Source organism: Camellia sinensis, chromosome 10 (assembly GCF_055761805.1).
Source record: "Camellia sinensis isolate YWXY chromosome 10, ASM5576180v1, whole genome shotgun sequence".
NCBI classification, from domain to species: Eukaryota; Viridiplantae; Streptophyta; class Magnoliopsida; order Ericales; family Theaceae; genus Camellia; species Camellia sinensis.
Genome location: NC_138970.1, coordinates 39,543,845 through 39,564,560, shown reverse-complemented (window position 1 = coordinate 39,564,560; position 20,716 = coordinate 39,543,845). Strand labels below are relative to the sequence as shown.

Here is a 20,716-nt window from a genome sequence, read left to right as displayed (position 1 = left end):
GAAAAGAAAAACGTACATGAAGCTAGTGGTGGTTTTTTGCCTTTCTCACCTTTAATTTTTGATTAATTACATTGTTATCTTTGTAATTTTAGGAAAAAAAAGATTACTTAGGGTCATAAAATTTTAATTTTATCATTGTTAACATCAGTTTCATTTTTGTTTCAATATAGTTATCGGTCATTATCGGTTATTTTAGATTAAAAAAAAAATGGCACATTCAATTCACATTTTCGTTTAACTTCTCACTTAAAAAGAAAATTGAGAATAGTGTCTATAATTTCACACAGAAGGTTTTTGGGATGATCTAAATAAGTATATTTTTTGATTTTTTACAAAAAATATATGCAAAATATAGATAATTAATGGGACTCAAATAAATAAATAAGTGCACTTATTTAGTTTATAACAAATAGTGCCATTCCACTTGGGGCCAAATATTCATCATTATATCAAAATATCCGTTCTCATGTTTAGTTGACTAAAAAAATAATGAAAAAATACATTACAAATGGAATGATCATTCACCATTTTAAGAGAGAATGGTTATTCTATTCCATTCCAATTCGTTCCAATAAACCCAATAGAACATTAGTGTTTCAATTTGATTTCATTAATTTAAATAATAAGGTTCATTACTTTTAAATTATTTTTATTAGATATTTTATCTAGTGATGATGTCGCACGACTCATTCCTTCAACTATCAAAATTGTTTTTTATTAGGTAAATTGACTTTTATGAACTAACGTGAAAGCCATTTCATTTTATTTCTTTCAACAACCATATTAAATATTTTTTTTATTGCACCCATTCACTATCTCACAAACATTATGTTTCTTTCAACAACCATATTAAATATTTTTTTATTGCACTCATTTACTATCTAACAAACATTTTGTTTCTTTCAACAACAATGTTAAATATTTTTTTATTGCCCTCATTTACTATCTAACAAACATTCTGTTTCTTTCAACAACCATATTTTTTTATTGCACTCATTTACTATCTAACAAACATTTTGTTTCTTTCAACAACCATATTAAATATTTTTTTATTGCCCTCATTTACTATCTAACAAACATTTTGGCTGGCAAAGTGGGAACAAGACTTGAGCAATATCAACAGGAGCTTAGGTTTACTTGGTAAACACATGAACATGCATCTATCTCACTTGGTCATTAGTCAATTACTTAGGTTTACTAGGCAGGTGCTGGGGATTTAGAGAGTCGGGGTAATGCTAAAATTGTGATTATTGAAAGAAAGAAAATTACAAAGGGTTTATTTTTAGGAGTACTTACGTGTAAGTCCTAATAAGTAGACTTATTGTCTAATAGGTCCTATGAAAAAAATGTCATAAAAAAAATCACTAATTGTAAATTTTAGTGACAATTTATAAAAATCATGACAAAAAACAGTCATTAATTATTAATTTTTAACGACATATATAAAAAATTGTCAAAAAAAATATTTTTAACGATAATTTTATCAAGACTTATTTTCGATAAGACTTAATGGAAATTAAGTCCAACTATTAGGACCTATTCGTAGTTTACGCTTATTCTTTAGTGTTGCTATTAACACTTTGTTACCCAAAAAGTAGTTTAACAGAGAAGTGAATTAGGTTTTACAAATTAAAATTAATAATACCACAATAAAAATTATAACTAGTATAACAGATAAATATAACTGATGAAATGGAGATAACTTGATCAAGCACAAGAAAAAAAAAAAAAAAAAAAAAAAAAGTGGAGTCGCTAAACAAAAGCACAGTGAATGTTTTTGACTTAATTGATTCTGATATAGATAAATAAACAACTAATACTCAATGAAAGATGATAACAAATAGCTATATGAGGTAAGTAAAGTGATTTGGTGTTTTGCACAATATTAGCAAATAGTATGTCAGATGTAGCTACAGCATTGAAACAAAATAAAGAGATAAGGCAATAGAATGCAAACAAGATTTATAGTGGTTCGGTTTCAACCAAACCTACATCCATTCTTCAAGCTTCACTTGAGATTTTCTACTATCTCCTGACTTCATAGGGGTGCTAGCAACCTCATAATGGAGCAATCCTCCACATATTTTCTAACTTCACAGGGGTGATAGTAACCTCATACACATGGAGTAATCCTCTACAACTCTAGCTTTACAGGCTTGCTAGTGACCTTTTACAATAATGGAGATGAGTGTTTTTACTTTCAAAGAAAGTTACAAAAAAATAACCTCTCGCAGGTAGATACAAAAATCTAACTCAGATTTTTCTGTAAAATCTCTCAAAGGCAAATAAGCATAAGGCTTAGGCTCAGTATTTGTTTTCTGAAGGAAATGAATTATATAAGAATGGCAAATACTTCAGATAACTCTAAGGATGAGTTTGAGACTGATGATTGAATTAAAGAATTTTCTTAGCTTCAGTCTCTCTAATTTTTATGATAACTTCTTACAAGTAGATAAGCTTAAGGCTAGGAGCACAGTGTCTGATATACTGAAGAAAGATGATGAACTAAGATGGAGAACACTCCAAATACTCAGTGTATAGAGAGTATCTGATTGATGAAGGATGTGAAAATATTTAGCACGTTGTTTGGCTCTCTATGTTCTATTTTGTCTCACAGAGCTTTGTATGTACAACAAAATGGTTCTTTAATGACAAAATCACTATGTCTCCAATAGTGAAACTTTCATCACCAAATTGAACTGTGATGAAATAATTTCGTCATGACTTTTGTCATCAATTCGTTGTCGCTAAAAGTACCTGGCGACGAAAATTTATTTTGTCGCGTATTAATTGTATTTGGTGATGAAACATTTCGTCGCTAAATGTTAAATATTTTGTCACCTATAACGTCCATTTCGTCATTAAAAATAGTGATAGAATTTTTAGTGACGAAAATATTCGTCACCAAAAGATGCAAAAAAAAAAAAAAGGCCCTTCAGTGACGAAAATTTTTGTCAACAAAAATTTCAATTTAGTGATGAAATTATTTGCTGGGATAAGAAAATTTTGGCAACAATTTTTTTTGTCACCATTAATAAATAAATTTTAAAAATTTTGTAGGGGGTATATTTGCAATAAACAATCCTTGTTCATTCTAATAATGTATTCAATAAAATATCTAATACAAATCAATATAAAATTATAATGTTCATTTTCATAAAACAACACAAGCAAAATAAATGTCTCATAGTAGCAAGAAATTAATATATAACATCTATTCTAGTAAAATCAAAAACTACGACAACACAATCAAAATAACTTGTGCATTTTCATAACATGTTCAATATAATATCTATTACAGATCATTATAGACTCATTATCTTCTGTTCAGGCTTAGCATCACTTGGCCCATCATTAGCTTCGTTTTCCTCATCTGTGACCATTTTGTCTTCTTTGGTTGCTTCAGTGTTGGTTGTAGCGATCCTGATTTCAATCCTTCTTTCTTGTTTGCCACTTCGACTGGGCAGGTCGGGGATCGAGCTGGCCGGTCAGCTCGCGGGAGTCTAGGGGGTAGCACTCCTTGGCGGGTTCGAGGGCAGCGCCCCTGAAGCAAAAATACAAAATACATTCGAAGTTGCTTGAGCTGCACATGCAGAAAACAGGGGAGGGCTTGTTTGGCTACTGCAATAAATGCAGGTGTGGGAGTGCAAGTGCGGGAGAAGCGTCGCACGTGCGGTGGTAGGTGAGTCCAAAATTTTAGTCTTTTCTTCTCTTTAGGCTTAGTGTATCTCACTCTTGTTAGGTCTCTCTCTCTCTAAAAACCCTTTCCTCTCCCTTCTTTCTACATTTTCCTACGCCAAATTGGATCAAAACCTTGATTTCTCAAGATCTATTAGAGTTCTGCCATAGTTTCTTCATCAAAGTTGGTTAAGTTTTTGAGGGCTTCATTGTGTGCGGTGAAGATCAAGTTTCGAACCGTTGATTTTGGGGGTTTCATCTCATTTCTTCTTCAAAACTTGAGGTAGGGATTTTCTTAGAGTTATATATATATATATATATATTTGCAAGATCTATATGATTTTCGAAATCATATTTCGATAGCTTTGAAAATTGATTGTTGATTCAAGAAGTTGAGCTATTTTGAAAGTAGGTTTGTCTCTTGTTCTTTTAAAATGATCTTATGGGTTTTGATCTTCGTTGATTAAAGAAAAGATGATTTTAGAAAGTTTGCTTTCAAAAGATTTGAGTTGTATAATTTTGGGGAGAAAACCTAGAATTTGGGGATTTTTTTGAAAGAGACTGAAAATCCATGAATGATATTGTTATATTTATTTTGTGTGTCAAAATAAATGGATGTTTGGAAATTTTCTTATTTATATTTATATAAATGATGAATTTCAGGTAATATGAGAATTGTTATTTATTTTGGAAATTATTGTCCAAAACGTTGAAATAGTCTTAAAATGACTAATTTTTTAGGATACTTGAGAAGAGGGAATTGTGTTATTCCTTGGATGATGAATTGGAATAAAAGTATCTATATTCATCTTGTGTTATTGGCATAACAATTCATTGGATTACATTAAACTTGGAAAGTTGATTTGAAAATTTGCATTGAGAAAAGAATGTTGAGAAACAAGTTTTCATGGAATGATTTTGGGGTAAATATGTTGGTAAGCCTTGATAGGTGGTGTAGATGATATTGATTAAGTTGGCCTGAGCGTCCGGGGTGAAAGACCCGAAACCCGCACGGATAGGTGTCGAGCCTTCCGGTTAATACCGGTAAAAATGACAAATTGGTAGTACTTGTATAGTCTACTTGCAAACACCGACCTAGGGATTACCACAGTCATATTTACCGCTCTTGAAATGAATTGTTAAGTTTTGAATAATTGAAATTGCATGACATCATTGAGCATGAGGGTTTTCAAAGATGAAGATGTGATTTTCTTTCGAAAGAGCGTAGCATGGCATGCGCATTTCATCTCTTGAGACTTGTAGAAAATGTATATACTTTGTTAAGGATTTCCTATTGGGCTTTATGCTCACCCTACGGCATTTTTGTGTAGGAAAAGATGTGGTGATGCTGCCTAACTAAAGGTGAGGAAATGTGTGTTGAGAGTACGAAACTCTCATTTTGTTGTGACTCTGTGTGTAAGCCAAGGGCTGTATGTGTGTGGGTTTGAATAACCGTTTTGTGTAACCAGGTTCAAGCCTTGGAAACTTGTAAACCCTTGGGAGTATTTATTTGTTTATTTATTTGTTGTTGGATTAATGTATTGTTGCATGAAGAACTACTGTATCATGTAATTTAAGTTTGGAGATTTATATTCGGTTTTCCTTGAAAGAGCCATGATTGTTGTATTATCATTTGGGCTAGAAATTTGGGGCATTACATTGGTCGTGGCATCATTATCACCGATTTTAAGATCTGCAAGAAGCTGGCTTGACTTTAGTGCCTGCTCATCACAATTCAAGCCAACATAAAAACCATTAGACTGTCAACAATTTCAAAAGCCACCTCATAGGCTAGGGGAGAAAGCAATGAAAAATGGAAATCATTTGGCATCTGGGGTTCACCTTTTCAAGCCTTGGAACCTCTTAAAGAGTTTGGGAACTGACAATAGCAGCCTACAATTCCATTGTTAAACATATATTAAACAGTAAATTGCTACTCGTGTAAACACGGCAAAATGAAGGCTCTATGAAGCAAGAAGAGGATCAAAATAAATATTGCTTCAGAACCAAGTCTTGTGAAAGATAGAGCCAAGTCTTAGAAAAGATGGGGCAAAGTTGTAGTAGATAGAACTGCAAAACTCAATTCATTAATCATAGAAAACTTGAGGGAAATTTGCATGTTAGAATTGTTAACTACTTAAATGTGGAAAATGAAAATCTTCTACCATTCTAGTTTAGGGTTCTGCCTTAATTCAATAAAAATATGGAATCGATGGACGAGAAGAAATAAAGAAAAAAGATACAATGTGGATGATACCTTGATAGCTATAATTTGCTCTAGAGTTGGGGCAACTAGTTTAGGTGCTTGCTTTTCCTTTGGAACCTCTAGGGTACTTGGAGCCTCACCAGGTACAAATGTCTTTGCAGATATCTTTTTAGTTTGTTCTTCAGCTTCTTTTGATGAAAATAGATTTTTCGCCTCAATTCGCTGCTATATGGGAAAAAATAAACATAATTTCAAGTTTAGGCCCAACGTGAACCCAACCTGTATCCACACCCCACTTGTAGTATGATGGAAGAAAAGGTGTTGTTATACTAATGTCGAAGATTGGCAATGCTGATCGCATAAAGGAAGGTGGTTGTGGCGGTTGGCTATTATTAGAATATCACAAATTAGATTTAAGTGTTTACAGATATTAGTAGGGACATTGTGATAGTGAAAGTGACCATAACATCTTGATTCAAGCCTAGATTAAAGGGATGTCACCATTGTATTCAAGTTTGGACTTCTCCCTTAGCCCTCACAAACGTGGTTCAATTGTGAAAGGGTTTAGTTTAATATATAGGCCTAGACCTAATTGGAGACAAGTTCAGTCTATAAATCAAAAAACTTAGTATTTTCCTTTTAAGAAATTTTTATTATATAAAAATATAGAAAGTGATAGCTCAAAAGCTCTGAGCGCTTTGTTCTCAACTCAAAACACATATCTCACTATGCACAGAAATTAGAATCCTTTGGGTATAAATGTTTCAAAAAAAAAAAAAAAAAAAAAAAAAAACTGGAGTTATTTCAGCAAAAGAATTCTAATACATTAAACTAAAGATTAGTACTACCACCCACTAAATTATGAGGCATATTAGTCAGATATCATTTATCCCTAAAATTTGCAGTAAGGGAGTTAATTAAACTACATGGCAGATTTCCAACCCTTAAATCCCACAATTCATTGTTAATCAGGATGACAATTTTGCATCAGCTTATCATTATTTACTGATACAAGGAGCCAAGAATGTTAACACTACTTTTGGATTTCTGAAAGGATTAAAGCACTTGTTGACGATCTAACGCAAGATTAGAACTGCATCTGCAAAAGACACTATTTTTGGATCACCCTCGCAGAACTTTATTTCTTGTTTTTAATTAAATTGTCGATTTTGTTTCATGTGACAAAGTATTGTGCATATTTTAATGAATACCCCCAACTTCAAAATATATTAGCTATTGTTCTTGAACAGTCCAGTCAAATATCTTAATCGCAACATGACCAAGCAATCTCCAAACACCAGTGTTATAGTCTTTCCCACATTCACAAACTAACTTCCTAAACCTTACAAAAGTCTTCAGTCTAAGCCCCACGCCCAAAAACAATAAATAAATAAACAAAATCTAAAATATACATGTAGACAATAAGGAAAGTTAAGATGCCAAGGGAGTTAACTTCTAAAATAAAAAAATAGCTATGCATACATGGCCTTGATCAAAATTCTTTCCCAAAACAAAAAATCAAGTAAAGGCCTCAAAGGAATAGGGAGATTAAACAAAGGAAAATTGTAACCTTTTCGAATGCGACCCATGGTGTTCTCATGAGCCAAAAGTATAGCATCAGGATTGCTATTTTGAACAACTGATAGACCTATACCAAACCATCAAACAGAAAATCATAGTCAATTTAGCATCAGTTAGGTAAAACAACATGTAAATCCAAATCTTTTAGAAGAAAAATTTCAATAAATATTGGAAAATATAAAGTAATTAGTTTGTAGGTAACAACATTTCTATGAGGGAGAAAAAAGAAAAATTTTAGACTTAAATTCATATACAACAAATTAGACGTTAGTATATTCCTATCGATGTGCATTTTCAATAGAAGCCACTAAAGTCAAGAAGCATTTAACCAAAAAATAACATGATATGCAAAACTTTCTGCAGTTGCTTTCACTTTTTTTTTTTTTTTTCCTAAGGTTAGGCTCCAAACCTTCAACCCAATGCTTTTTGAAAAGGCAGAAGGATAACAATTTCTCATTTACAAAATTCAAGAATAGGAACATTGCTACAGTTGAAAGTCAATCATGTCACATAACAAACATAGGCTTGGTTTCAAAAAATTAAGCCCTAACATGCCTAAGAAAGTTAATCAAAACTAACAAGTGAATGACAACAACATACTGACCTTGTGTTTCACTTTCTTGAAGTCCAGCAAGTGCAATGATTTCAGCTTGTGGATGACATATAAGCGGCAATTTGGCTTCTTTGTGATATTATTATCAAGAAGACTAAGGAACTGCAGCTTAGGGAGTGATGCAAGAGGATCAATCTCAACCAAGATAGTTAGTTCATTGTTAGTGACAACCAAAGTATGCAACTTGGCAAGAACTTTGCAAATCCACAAAACAGAACATATCAAGCTTATGTTTGCTAAATAAGCTTTATATTTTTTGTGATTATTCACATTTTTATTTCATCAAACTTTTCATCTCCTTGGTGATTTCTCATATATAACATGATAAGTTTCAAATATAGCCATTTTCTTTATATATATATATATATATACAAGATTCAAAGGATTGCACCCGCCCATTGATAGTGAATATCCTATGGAGGCTAAATGGCCCATCTCACTAGCATAGAAAATGAAGGTTGAAAGAGATTTTTTAATAATGTTTTCATGTTTCCATTTCAAAATTATGAGTCATTCAGATAATGGCATCTAATTTAATAACTATTCATTTTGATTTTTGCTATTTATGAAATAAAGAAGTCCATGTCACTCAAGAAGAAACAAAATAAAGTTGAAGCCAGCCATACATGAACAATTGATGCTATCTCATCTTAAGTCTAAATGGCCCATTAATTCCACTCCCATTGGTCAACTACCCCCAGATCACACACACAAAGCACTAAAAAAAGGTACAATTCATAGCTCTAAACCCCACCAATTCATAGCCCTCGTATAACTACTATTTTTTTTCCCTTTTGTAGAGAGAAATTGACACTTGATGTAAGGAGAGAAAGGAATTCATAGAAATTAAGTGAGGTGTTCCCTTTTAATAATAGTATAGAGATATTGTAGTGACCCTCATCCCCGTCTTAGTCATGTTCGAGTGCATGTGCATGTTTTTGTTTTGTTAAGTTTGCATTTGCTGTTTTCAAACTTGTTTTGCCTAAAGTAGGGTTCCCGTCTTGTTTTGTACCTAAGTGTTTTGGCTTGAGTATTGTTTGTACGTTTTGTCCCTTGCTTTGTGTGTGTAGCCTAGGTCACGCCTTTGAACCTTTTTCACTTAGGACCATCTTGGAGCCACTTTGGTTGACCTCCACCTTCACCCTGGCATATTGGCCGAGATGTCATCATCTAAGCCGTTATGTTACCATCTAGGCATCCTTGATCCTTGCACCTAGAGATCTTGTTCCTGGACTGGTATGATCTAGACCGAGGTGTGGCACATCTAGGTCGATGTGTGGCATAGTTGGGCCAAGTGTTATCCTTCCTAGCTGAGATCATTGAGACATTACTTGCCGAAACCTTTGTCCTTACCCGAGATCATTACCTGCCGGGGTGCCCATGTCACCTTGCTTGTTGTATACACTTTGTCATGCTCTTGTCTTGTCAGTCAGTCACCTTTTGAGGAGAGCCAACCAGCTGTTGCCACGTGTCCCAACAGAGGGTTAAGTCTGCTGGCAGTAGAGGACCTACATCATTTTGCTATATCTTTGTTCTAGGAAAAGAGAGAAGCTCTAGGAAGAGAGGAAGAAGAGTTCTTAGAGTGAGAGTAGATTTCCAAGCTTGATCTTCACACCTTAAGCCGTTAGATCCGCGTTTTGAGGTTAGGATCTTGATATGCTCTTGTTGTTCTCCATGTTCATCTAATCACATTGCATGATCTAGCATTATTCATGAGCCATGCATTGATGTAAAGCTTGTTTTGGAAAGATAAAATGATGTTCTTGTGTTCTTGAAGAAAAACCATGTTTTGATCCGAAAGCTTGTATCAAGATCCATGTTTTTGTGTTTGTTTTCATAATATCTTCAAGTATGGGTACCCAGGTCCATGTTTTTGAATTCATCTCATGAAATCTCAGATTTTGTAATAACAAGTTAAGATTTTAGCGTTCATGTTCTTCATGTTCCTCGAAGGGAAGTCCAGATTTTCCCGACTTCATTTCCCTGAATGTGGTCATCGGGACCACACCTCGGCCAAGAGGTGTGGGACCTCGGCCAAGACCTGGTTGGTGCCCAGCATGTTTTCCCGAGACATGAAACAGAGTTTTAACTCCCCAACATATGTTTTGCTTCACCTTGACTTAATTTTGAAAGAGGTGCCGAGATCATTTGCACACATGTAAAGCTTGTCTTAGGGATGCATTCCATATCCATCTTTGAGCATCTCTTCTTGTCTTCTTGAAATACATTCAATGGGATTTATTATGTGCTTGTAGGCCTTAGATCCTTGCTTGTACTCCCCATACCCGAAGAGCTATGTGAGTGGTATTTTTAATAAAGCTATGTTATAAAGTTTTGAGAAAGCTTTGCTTTGCTTTGGAAAAGTATTTGATCAAGCACGAATGACTATCCCTAGTTTCGTATCAAGTATTATATTTGTTTTGATGACATTCTTGGAAAGTCCTTAGTGCTAGGGGACTATAATGCAACTAGTACCCTTGTTTTGAAAGTCCTTAGTGCTAGGGGACTATAATGCAACTAGTACCCTTGTTTTGAAAGTCCTTAGTGCTAGAGGACTATAATGCAACTAGCACCCTTGTTTGAGATATCTCCCTTGTCTTGCCATCGACGGTTTACCGCGTGGGTTTGTCCGGAATGTCATCCCTTGTATTATATTGATGCTAGTAAGCATCCCTTAAAGTTTCGAAAGATTTGATAGATAAACTTGGTTCAGCCCTTGAGTTTTGTACAAGTTATGATATGTATTGTTTTGATAAAGATCTCGGATATCATTCATTTTGAACCTTTATTTCTAATATCATTCACTGAGTATCCAAGCTCACCCCCCCTTATATATATGTAGGTGACGAGCAAGAAGGCGGTGACGCCTAGATGTGTTTTGCATGATGTTTGGATTCATACTTTTGCTAGCATCTTGAAGATTATGCTTCTGGGCTTTGTATTTCACCTCTTTTGTATATGTCGGCTTGAGTAGCCTTTTGATCAAGATGTAATATGTACTTTATTTTATTTGTATCCAAGTTGTAAAACCATGTTAAGATGTATGTTGTTTCATTTGATCTATGCACAACTCTTATGGACTATTTAGATTTAAATTTATTGCTTCCGCACATGTGAGCCCCATATTTATACTCTGATTGTGTGTGAATCTTTGTAACTTGGCATTTGGTAATCTCGGATTACTGGCCATCACGGCACCATTCTACTAGAGGCGGAATGGGTTCGTGACAGATTGGTATCAGAGCACGAGTTCCTTATAGTACGTTATTCACACACTTTGAGTCCTAAAGAGCATAGGATTTCCCTTTGAATGATATTAGGATTGCATCATATTACTAGCTACTTGACAAGATGTGCATCATCTCGGCATGATCATTTGTTGCTTGCATACATGTCTATTTGTTCATTTCGTTTTAAAGTCACATTTTGCATACTCCTAGCATCATGAGAAAGGGTAGACCTCCAGTTGGCCGAGATCATTCTAAGGACAGATTGGGCAGATTAGAGGGACTGGTCGAAGGTTTGGTCTGTGAATTGAGACAACCTAGGCCTCAAGACACTAGTACTACCTCTACCCAGGCCGAGCAGACAAACGGCCGATATGCAGCTCCACCTTCACCTTCTCCAGTGCCGCAAGTGCCTCCACAGCAAGCTTTATATGGGGACGGCACGATAACCTTGATCAAAGAGTTCAAGACGATGAACCCGTCGAGATTCCAAGGGGGTATGGAGCCAATGAAAGCCGAAGCATGGGTTTTGGAAATTGAGAAGTTGTTCGAGATTTTCCCAGCACCGACGCTCAGAAGGTGTCATTAGCAGCATTCACGTTAGACGACGACGCTCGAAGATGGTGGATGATGATTCGAGAAGGTAACCCAGGGTTGACTTGGGCTAGATTTTTGGAGTTGTTCTACAACAAACATTTTCCCCTTAGTGTCCGAGATCGCAAGACCACAGAGTTCCAAACTCTGACAGAATACGACCGTGCTTTTACCAAGTTGGCGAGATATGCGTCTCATATGGTCGATGATGAATATAGAAAAGCTAGGAAGTTTAAAAGTGGACTGCGTGGACCGATACAGGATCGAGTTAACATGCTCAACATGCCGACTTACGTCAGAGTGTTAGACAAGGCCATCCTAGCTGAAGCTAACTTGAACCGATACCAGAGTTCAGTAGAGAGCTAGAGGAAGAGGCAAAACTACGAGAATCGCCGAGTACCGTTTAATGCCAAAAAGAAGGCAAATATGGGCAGTTCCAGCAACTCAAATCAGGGAGGTGATACTAAGCCGACGCGTGCAAGTTGTGGAAAACCACATTTTGGGGTCTGTCATTGGGCGTCAGGAGCTTATTTTGAATGTAGCGAGATAGGCCATCGTGTGAAGGACTGTCCGAAGACAAAGGCTGACGATGGTAAGAAGAATGGGAATAGTTTGGGCTCTGCACAGAAAAACAACGTCGGAATGGCGCTGGCGAGGCAGGGCGAAGTTTTTGCATTGGTGCCAGGGGACACCCAGAGTTCTGAGACAGTAGTGTTAGGTACCCTTCCAATTTGCTCTCAAGATGCATATATATTGATTGATTCGGGTTTTACGCATTCATTTGTATCTTCTAAATTTGCCGATAAGTTAAATAGAGAACTAGAACCTCTAGGTTATGTGTTATCTGTGTCTAATCCATCTAGAAGAACTATGACTGTTGCATCCATTTATAGAGCATGTGATGTTGTGATTGAGAATGTTGAATTACTAGTTGATTTGATGCCGTTGGACATAACTCATTTTGATGTTATATTGGGAATGGATTGGTTAGTAGAAAATCATGCATCCATTAATTGTGTTTCCAAAAGTGTCATATTGAGACCCTAAACCAAGCCGAGGTTACATTTCGGGGTATGGGAGTAGTACCCCCACCTTACTTGATTTCATCCATGAAGGCTTGTAAGTTAATCCAAAAAGGGTGCCAAGGTTATCTGTGTAGTGTACTAAGTAATCTGAATGGAAACATTGAAATTGCTGACATCCCAATTGTTAATGAATTCCCCGACGTCTTTCCAAATGATCTGCCTGGCCACTTAGTCAATAGGGAAGTGGACTTTACTGTTGACATTATGTCGGGAACCCAGCCTATCTCCAAAACACCCTACAGAATGGCCCAAGCCGAGCTTAAGGAATTGAAGCTGCAGTTACAAGAATTGTTAGATAAGGGCTTCATTAGGCCGAGCACTTCACCTTGGGGGGCACCAGTTCTATTTGTTAAGAAAAATGATGGTACACTTCGTCATTGTATTGATTACCGAGAACTAAACAAGGTAACCATTAAGAACAAGTATCCATTGCCGAGGATTGATGATCTGCTTGACCAATTACAAGGAGCACGAGTCTTTTCAAAAATTGATCTCAAGTCGGGCTACCATCAGCTCTAGGTTAAAGCCGAGGATGTTGAGAAGACAGCTTTTTGGACAAGGTATGGCCACTACAAATTTTTGGTGATGCCTGTTGGAGTGACTAATGCTCCTGCAGCATTCATGGACTTGATGAACAGAGTCTTTAAGCCTTACCTAGACGAGTTTGTGGTTTTCTTCATTGACGATATATTGATATATTCCAGGAGTGAAGTTGAGCATGAGAAGCATTTGAGACTTGCCTTACAAATTTTGAGAGACAGAAAGTTGTACGCCAAGTTTAGCAAGTGCGAGTTTTGGCTTTCCAGCATTTTATTTTTGGGGCATGTGATTAATGAGGAAGGTATTTCGGTTGATCCTAGCAAGGTTGAAGCCGTTGTGAATTGGTCGAGGCCGACTAATGTGTCTGAGGTTCATAGTTTTCTGGGTTTGGCAGGTTATTACAGAAAGTTTGTGAAGGACTTCTCAAGAATTGCAGTACCGTTGACACAACTAACTCAGAAAGGAGTGGCGTATGAATGGACCAAGGATAGAGAATCAGCCTTCCAGGAGCTAAAGACGAGGTTAGTCACAGCACCAATTCTTGTACTACCGTCAGGCAATGAGGAATTTCAGATTTATAGTGATGCTTCACATAGGGGCTTGTGTTGTGTACTAATGCAAGGGGGTAAAGTCATAGCGTATGCATCTTGTGAATTGAAACTCCATGAAAAGAACTATCCTATCCATGATCTTGAGCTAGTAGCTATAGTGTTTGCTTTGAAGATTTGGCGTCATTACTTGTATGGAGCTTCTTGCCAAGTTTTCACAGATCACAAGAGCCTAAAGTATTTGTTCACTGAGAAAGAATTGAATATGAGGCAGAGAAGATGGCTTGAGTTATTGAAAGATTACGACATGCAGATTCAGTATCATCCAGGCAAGGCAAACTTAGTGGCTGACGCATTGAGCAGGAAATCAATTGGGAGCCTAGCATGTTTAGCAATGATTTCAGGGGAGCCGACTATTATTGAGGAAGTTAAGACCAAACAGATGGAAGATGAATTCTTCAAGAAGGTAATTGATGAGTTTGTCACCAAGCCGAGGTTAGGGTACACCGTTGAGAATCAGGTACTCAAGTTTGAAGGAAGATTGTGTGTGGCCGATGTCCCGAAGTTGAAAAGAAAAATTTTGTAGGAATCCCATGGTTCCAAATTTGCCGTTCATCCAGGAAATACCAAGATGTACCAAGATGTGAAGCAAACTTTTTGGTGGCCGAATATGAAAAGAGAAATAGCCGAGTTCGTATCTCAGTGTCTATATTGTCAACAAGTGAAAGCAGATCATCAGAGGCCAGCAGGATTTCTTTAACCTTTGTCAATTCCTGAGTGGAAATGGGAACACATCTCCATAGATTTTGTGGTTGGTTTGCCGAGGACACAGAGGGGTATGGATTCAATTTGGGTTGTAGTTGATAGATTAACTAAGTCAACACACTTCTTGCCTATTAAGACTACCTTTAATGCCGATCAACTCGCTTTGTTGTATATGAATGAGATCATTAGACTTCATGGAGTACCGATGTCCATTGTGTCAGACCGAGATCCGAAGTTTGTTTCTAGTTTTTGGTAGAGTCTATAAGGTGCTTTGGGAACCGAGTTGAGGTTTAGCACAGCTTTTCATCCCCAGACCGATGGGCAAACAGAAAGAACGATTCAGACACTTGAAGATATGCTCAGACTATGTGTATTGGACTTCAAGGGAAGTTGGGAAGTGCATTTGTCGTTAGTGGAATTTGCCTACAACAATAGTTATCAAGCTAGTATTGGCATGGCACCGTACGAAGCTTTGTATGGAAGGAAGTGCAGATCGCCGATATGTTGGACCGAGGTGGGAGATAAAGCTTTGATTGGTCTCGAACTGGTTCAAGTGACAACTAAGAAGATTAAACTTATCCGACAAAGAATTAGAACTGCTCAGAGTCGACAGAAGAGTTACGCCGATCAGAGAAGAAGAGAATTAGGATTTGAAGTTGGAAATCATGTATTCCTGAAGATTTCGCCGATGAAAGGAGTTTCAAGATTTGGGAAGAAAAGGAAGTTAGCACCTCGTTACATTGGGCTGTTTGAAATTCTTGAAAGAGTTAACCCAGTTGCCTACAGACTTGCTTTGCCGCTAGAATTAATTCAAGTCCACGCTGTGTTTCATATTTCGATGTTAAGCAAGTATATTTGGGATCCACTACACGTGATTGATTATTCCGGGATTGTGGTTAATGAAGATTTAGGCTACGAGGAGAAGCCGATGAGAATTATTGATAGACAAGTGAAACAGTTGAGGAATAAGTCGATACCGATGGTGAAAATTGAATGGAAAGAGCATTATAGCAAGGATGCTACATGGGAAATGGAAGAAGAAATGAAACTTCTTTATCTGGAGTTGTTTTCAGGGCAAGGTAACTTAAGTTTGGGGACTAAACTTCTTTAAGGAGGGTAAACTGTAGTGACCCTCATCCTCGTCTTAGTCATGTTCGAGTGCATGTGCATGTTTTTGTTTTGTTAAGTTTGCATTTGCTGTTTTCGAACTTGTTTTGCCTAAAGTAGGGTTCCTGTCTTATTTTGTACCTAAGTGTTTTGGCTTGAGTATTGTTTGTACGTTTTGTCCCTTGCTTGGTGTGTGTAGCCTAGGTCACGCCTTTGAACCTTTTTCACCTAGGACCATCATGGAGCCACTTTGGTTGACCTCCACCTTCACCCTGGCATATTGGCCGAGATGTCATCATCTAAGCCGATATGTTACCATCTAGGCATCCTTGATCCTTGCACCTAGAGATCTTGTTCCTGGACTGGTATGACCTAGACCGAGGTGTGGCACATCTAGGCTGAGGTGTGGCACAGCTGGGCCAAGTGTTATCCTCCTAGCTGAGATCATTGAGACCTTACTTGCCGAAGCCTTTGCCCTTACCTGAGATCATTACCTGTTGGAGTGCCCATGTCACCTTGATTGTTGTATACACTTTGTCATGCTCTTGTCTTGTCAGTCAGTGCCCTTTTGAGGAGAGCCAACCAGCCGTTGCCATGTGTCCCAGCAGAGGGTTAAGTCTATAGGCAGCAGAGGACCTACATCATTTTGCTATATCTTTGTTCTAGGAAGAGAGAGAAGCTCTAGGAAGAGAGGAAGAAGAGTTCTTAGAGTGAGAGTAGATTTCCAAGCTTGATCTTCACACCTTAAGCCGTTAGATCCGCGTTTTGAGGTTAGGATATTGATATGCTCTTGTTGTTCTCCATGTTCATCTAATCACATTGCATGATCTAGCATTATTCGTGAGCCATGCATTGATGTAAAGCTTGTTTTGGAAAGAGAAAATGATGTTCTTGTGTTCTTAAAGAAAAACCATGTTTTGATCCGAAAGCTTGTATCGAGATCTATGTTTTTGTGTTTGTTTTCATAAGATCTTCAAGTATGGGTACCCAGGTCCATGTTTTCGAATTCATCTCATGAAATCTCAGATTTTGTAATAACAAGTTAAGATTTTAGCGTTCATGTTCTTTATGTTCCTCGAAGGGAAGCCTAGATTTCCCTGACTTCATTTCCCTGAATGTGGTCATTGGGACCACACCTCGGCCAAGAGGTGTGGGACCTCGGCCAAGACCTGGTTGGTGCCCAGCATGTTTTCCCGAGACGTGAAACAGAGTTTTAACTCCCCAACATATGTTTTGCTTCGCCTTGACTTAATTTTGAAAGAGGTGCCGAGATCATTTGCACATATGTAAAGCTTGTCTTAGGGATGCATTCCATATCCATCTTTGACCATCTATTCTTGTCTTCTTGAAATACATTCAATGGGATTTATTATGTGCTTGTAGGCCTTGGATCCTTGCTAATACTCCCCAAACCCGAAGAGCTATGTGAGTGGTATTTTTAATAAAGCTATGTTATAAAGTTTTGAGAAAGCTTTGCTTTGCTTTGGAAAAGTATTTGATCAAGCACGAATGACTATCCCTAGTTTCGTATCAAGTATTATATTTGTTTTGATGACATTCTTGGAAAGTCCTTAGTGCTAGGGGACTATAATGCAACTAGTACCCTTGTTTTGAAAGTCCTTAGTGCTAGGGGACTATAATGCAACTAGTACCCTTGTTTTGAAAGTCCTTAGTGCTAGAGGACTATAATGCAACTAGCACCCATGTTTGAGATATCTCCCTTGTCTTGCCATCGACGGTTTACTGCGTGGGTTTGTCCGGAATGTCATCCCTTGTATTATATTGATGCTAGTAAGCATCCCTTGAAGCTTTGAAAGATTTGATAGATGAACTTGGTTCAGCCCTTGAGTTTTGTACAAGTTATGATATGTATTGTTTTGATAAAGATCTCGGATATCATTCATTTTGAACCTTTATTTCTAATATCATTCACTGAGTATCCAAGCTCACCCCCCCTTATATATATGTAGGTGACGAGCAAGAAGGCGGTGACGCCTAGATGTGTTTTGCATGATGTTTGGATTCATACTTTTGCTAGCATCTTGAAGATTATGCTTCTGGGCTTTGTATTTCACCTCTTTTGTATATGTCGGCTTGAGCAGCCTTTTGATCAAGATGTAATATGCATTTTATTTTATTTGTATCCAAGTTGTAAAACCATGTTATGATGTATGTTGTTTCATTTGATCTATGAACAGCCCTTATGGACTATTTAGATTTAAATTTATTGCTTCCGCACATGTGAGCCCCATATTTATACTCTGATTGTGTGTGAATCTTTGTAACTTGGCATTCGGTAATCTCGGATTACTGGCCATCACGACACCATTCTACTAGGGGCGGAATGGGGTCATGACAGATTGGTGTCAGAGCACGAGTTCCTTATAGTACGTTATTCACACACTTTGAGTCCTAAAGAGCATAGGATTTCCCTTTGAATGATATTAGGATTGCATCATATTACTAGCTACTTGACAAGATGTGCATCATCTCGACATGATCATTTGTCGCTTGCATACATCTTTATTTGTTCATTTCATTTTAAAGTCACATTTTTCATACTCCTAGCATCATGAGAAGGGGTAGACCTCCAGTTGGTCGAGATCATTTTGAGGACCGGTTGGACAGATTAGAGAGATTGGTCGAAGGTTTGGTCCGTGAATTGAGACAACCTAGGCCTCAAGACACTAGTACTACATCTACCCAGGCCGAGCAGACAAACAGCCGACATGCAACTCCACCTCCTCCTCCTCCAGTGCCACAAGTGCCTCCACAGCAAGCTTTATATGGGGACGACACGATAACCTTGATCAAAGAGTTCAAGAAGATGAACCCGCCGAGATTCCAAGGGGGTATGGAGCCAATGAAAGCCGACGCATGTGTTTTGGAAATGGAGAAGTTGTTCGAGATTTTTCCCAGCCCCGACGCTCAGAAGATGTCATTAGCAGCATTCATGTTAGACGACGACGCTCAAAGATGGTGGATAATGATTCGAGAAGGTAACCCAGGGTTGACTTCGGCTAGATTTTTGGAGTTGTTCTACAACAAGCATTTTTCCCTTAGTGTCCGAGATCGCAAGACCACAGAGTTCTAGAATCTGGCACAAGGAAACAAGATAGTGGCAGAATACGACCGTGCTTTTACCGAGTTGGCGAGATATGCGCCTCATATGGTCGATGATCAATATAGAAAAGCTAAGAAGTTTGAAAGTGGACTGTGTGGACCGATACAGGATCGAGTTAACATGCTCAACATGCCGACTTACGCCGGAGTGTTAGACAAGGCCATCCTAGCAGAAGGTAACTTGAACCGATACCAGAGTTCAGCAGAGAGCCAGAGGAAGAGACAAAACTACGAGAATCGCCGAGTACCGTTTAATGCCAAAAAGAAGGCGAATATGGGCAGTTCTAGCAACTCAAATCAGAGAGGTGATACTAAGCCGACGTGTGCAAGTTGTGGAAAGCCACATTTTGGGGTCTGTCATTGGGCGTCAGGAGCTTGCTTTGAATGTAGCGAGATAGGCCATTGTGTGAAGGACTGTCCGAAGACAAAGGCTGACGATGGTAAGAAGAATGGGAATACTTTGGGTTCTACATAGAAAAACAACGTCGGATGTCCTCTCGAATGTCCACCCGGTCATCTGACTGAGTCCCGATCGTGAAGGGTGACTACCGCGATCGTTGAGCATATTGTTGGTCTGGTAGTCGGAGTGAAGCTAAATTGAACTGGAGTGAAACGGTCTAATTTTGGCCTAGCCGATCGTCTCCCAAACGTCCACCTAGTGTACTTTCAGTCTCCTTTGTTTTGACTGCTTCTGTTGCTACTATTTGGTGTTGTTATGGGACTTCTTTAACACTTGTTTAAGCTTGTTTTTGGCCTTCAAAAACATAGTTAAACACTAAGAGAATCATAGATTATAATGATTTAATCAAACAATTAGTTTTTAATTATAATCCATTAAAACAAATAAAAACAATGCTTTTGTTGCTTGCTGTACTCTTTGTTGCTTGGTTCTTGCTTGTTTGAGCTGAAATTTTGGCCTCTAATGAACATAAATAAGACAAAAGGAGGATGCATTATAATGTTAAATTAATTATAAGATTTCAAACAATTTAACTCTTCAATTATACCAAAACATTAATCAAAACAAAATCATCAAAATCATGTTATTCATGTTATGACTAACACACTCCATTAATTATTTTGGACCTTTTTTTCTTTGGACCCCTGTTTATAAATTCTAAAACTCTTAAAATTTCTTTTCTCCCTCCAAATAATACCAAAATTATCCTTTTGAAAACATTTCACCCATTCAATTGATTGCTCACCCATTCAATTGATTGCACACCTCCACATCCCCAAAAGCCTCTCTTCCCAAAACCCTAACAAAACCTACAAAACTGATTACTATTTCATCTCTACATACTTGTTCATAACCTGAGAAAATAAATGTTGGGTTTTTTTTATTATTGATTCAATATTTTCCTTTTGTGGATTCTGCGATCTCTACGAGTTTCAGTTATTTGTTCCTGAACAAATAAGAAATGTTCTGTTACCTGTTTCTGAACAAATGAAAAATCTTCGGGCCTGTGTTCCCGAATTTCAGTCATATGTTCGAGAGTTCAGTCCCGAAAAATGACAAACAATTTTTATTATTTTTATCATTATTTTTCAAGAAATTTACCCTTACAAGGCCAATCTCCTTTGAGTTAAGAATACCATCAAAGCTATGAATCTCATCTGAGCTTTTATTGTTGTACTCCTCTCGTCTC

General features: G+C 37.4%; 1 long non-coding RNA gene across 1 annotated transcript; it reads left to right on the top strand.

Annotated features, from left to right (window-relative positions):
- The first annotated feature begins 3,367 nt into the window (after positions 1–3,367).
- On the top strand, positions 3,368–5,287 carry LOC145801601 (uncharacterized). Its single transcript, XR_014343227.1, has 2 exons — positions 3,368–3,961; positions 5,010–5,287. It is a non-coding gene; the product is annotated as an uncharacterized LOC145801601 (long non-coding RNA).
- Positions 5,288–20,716: the final 15,429 nt, after the last annotated feature.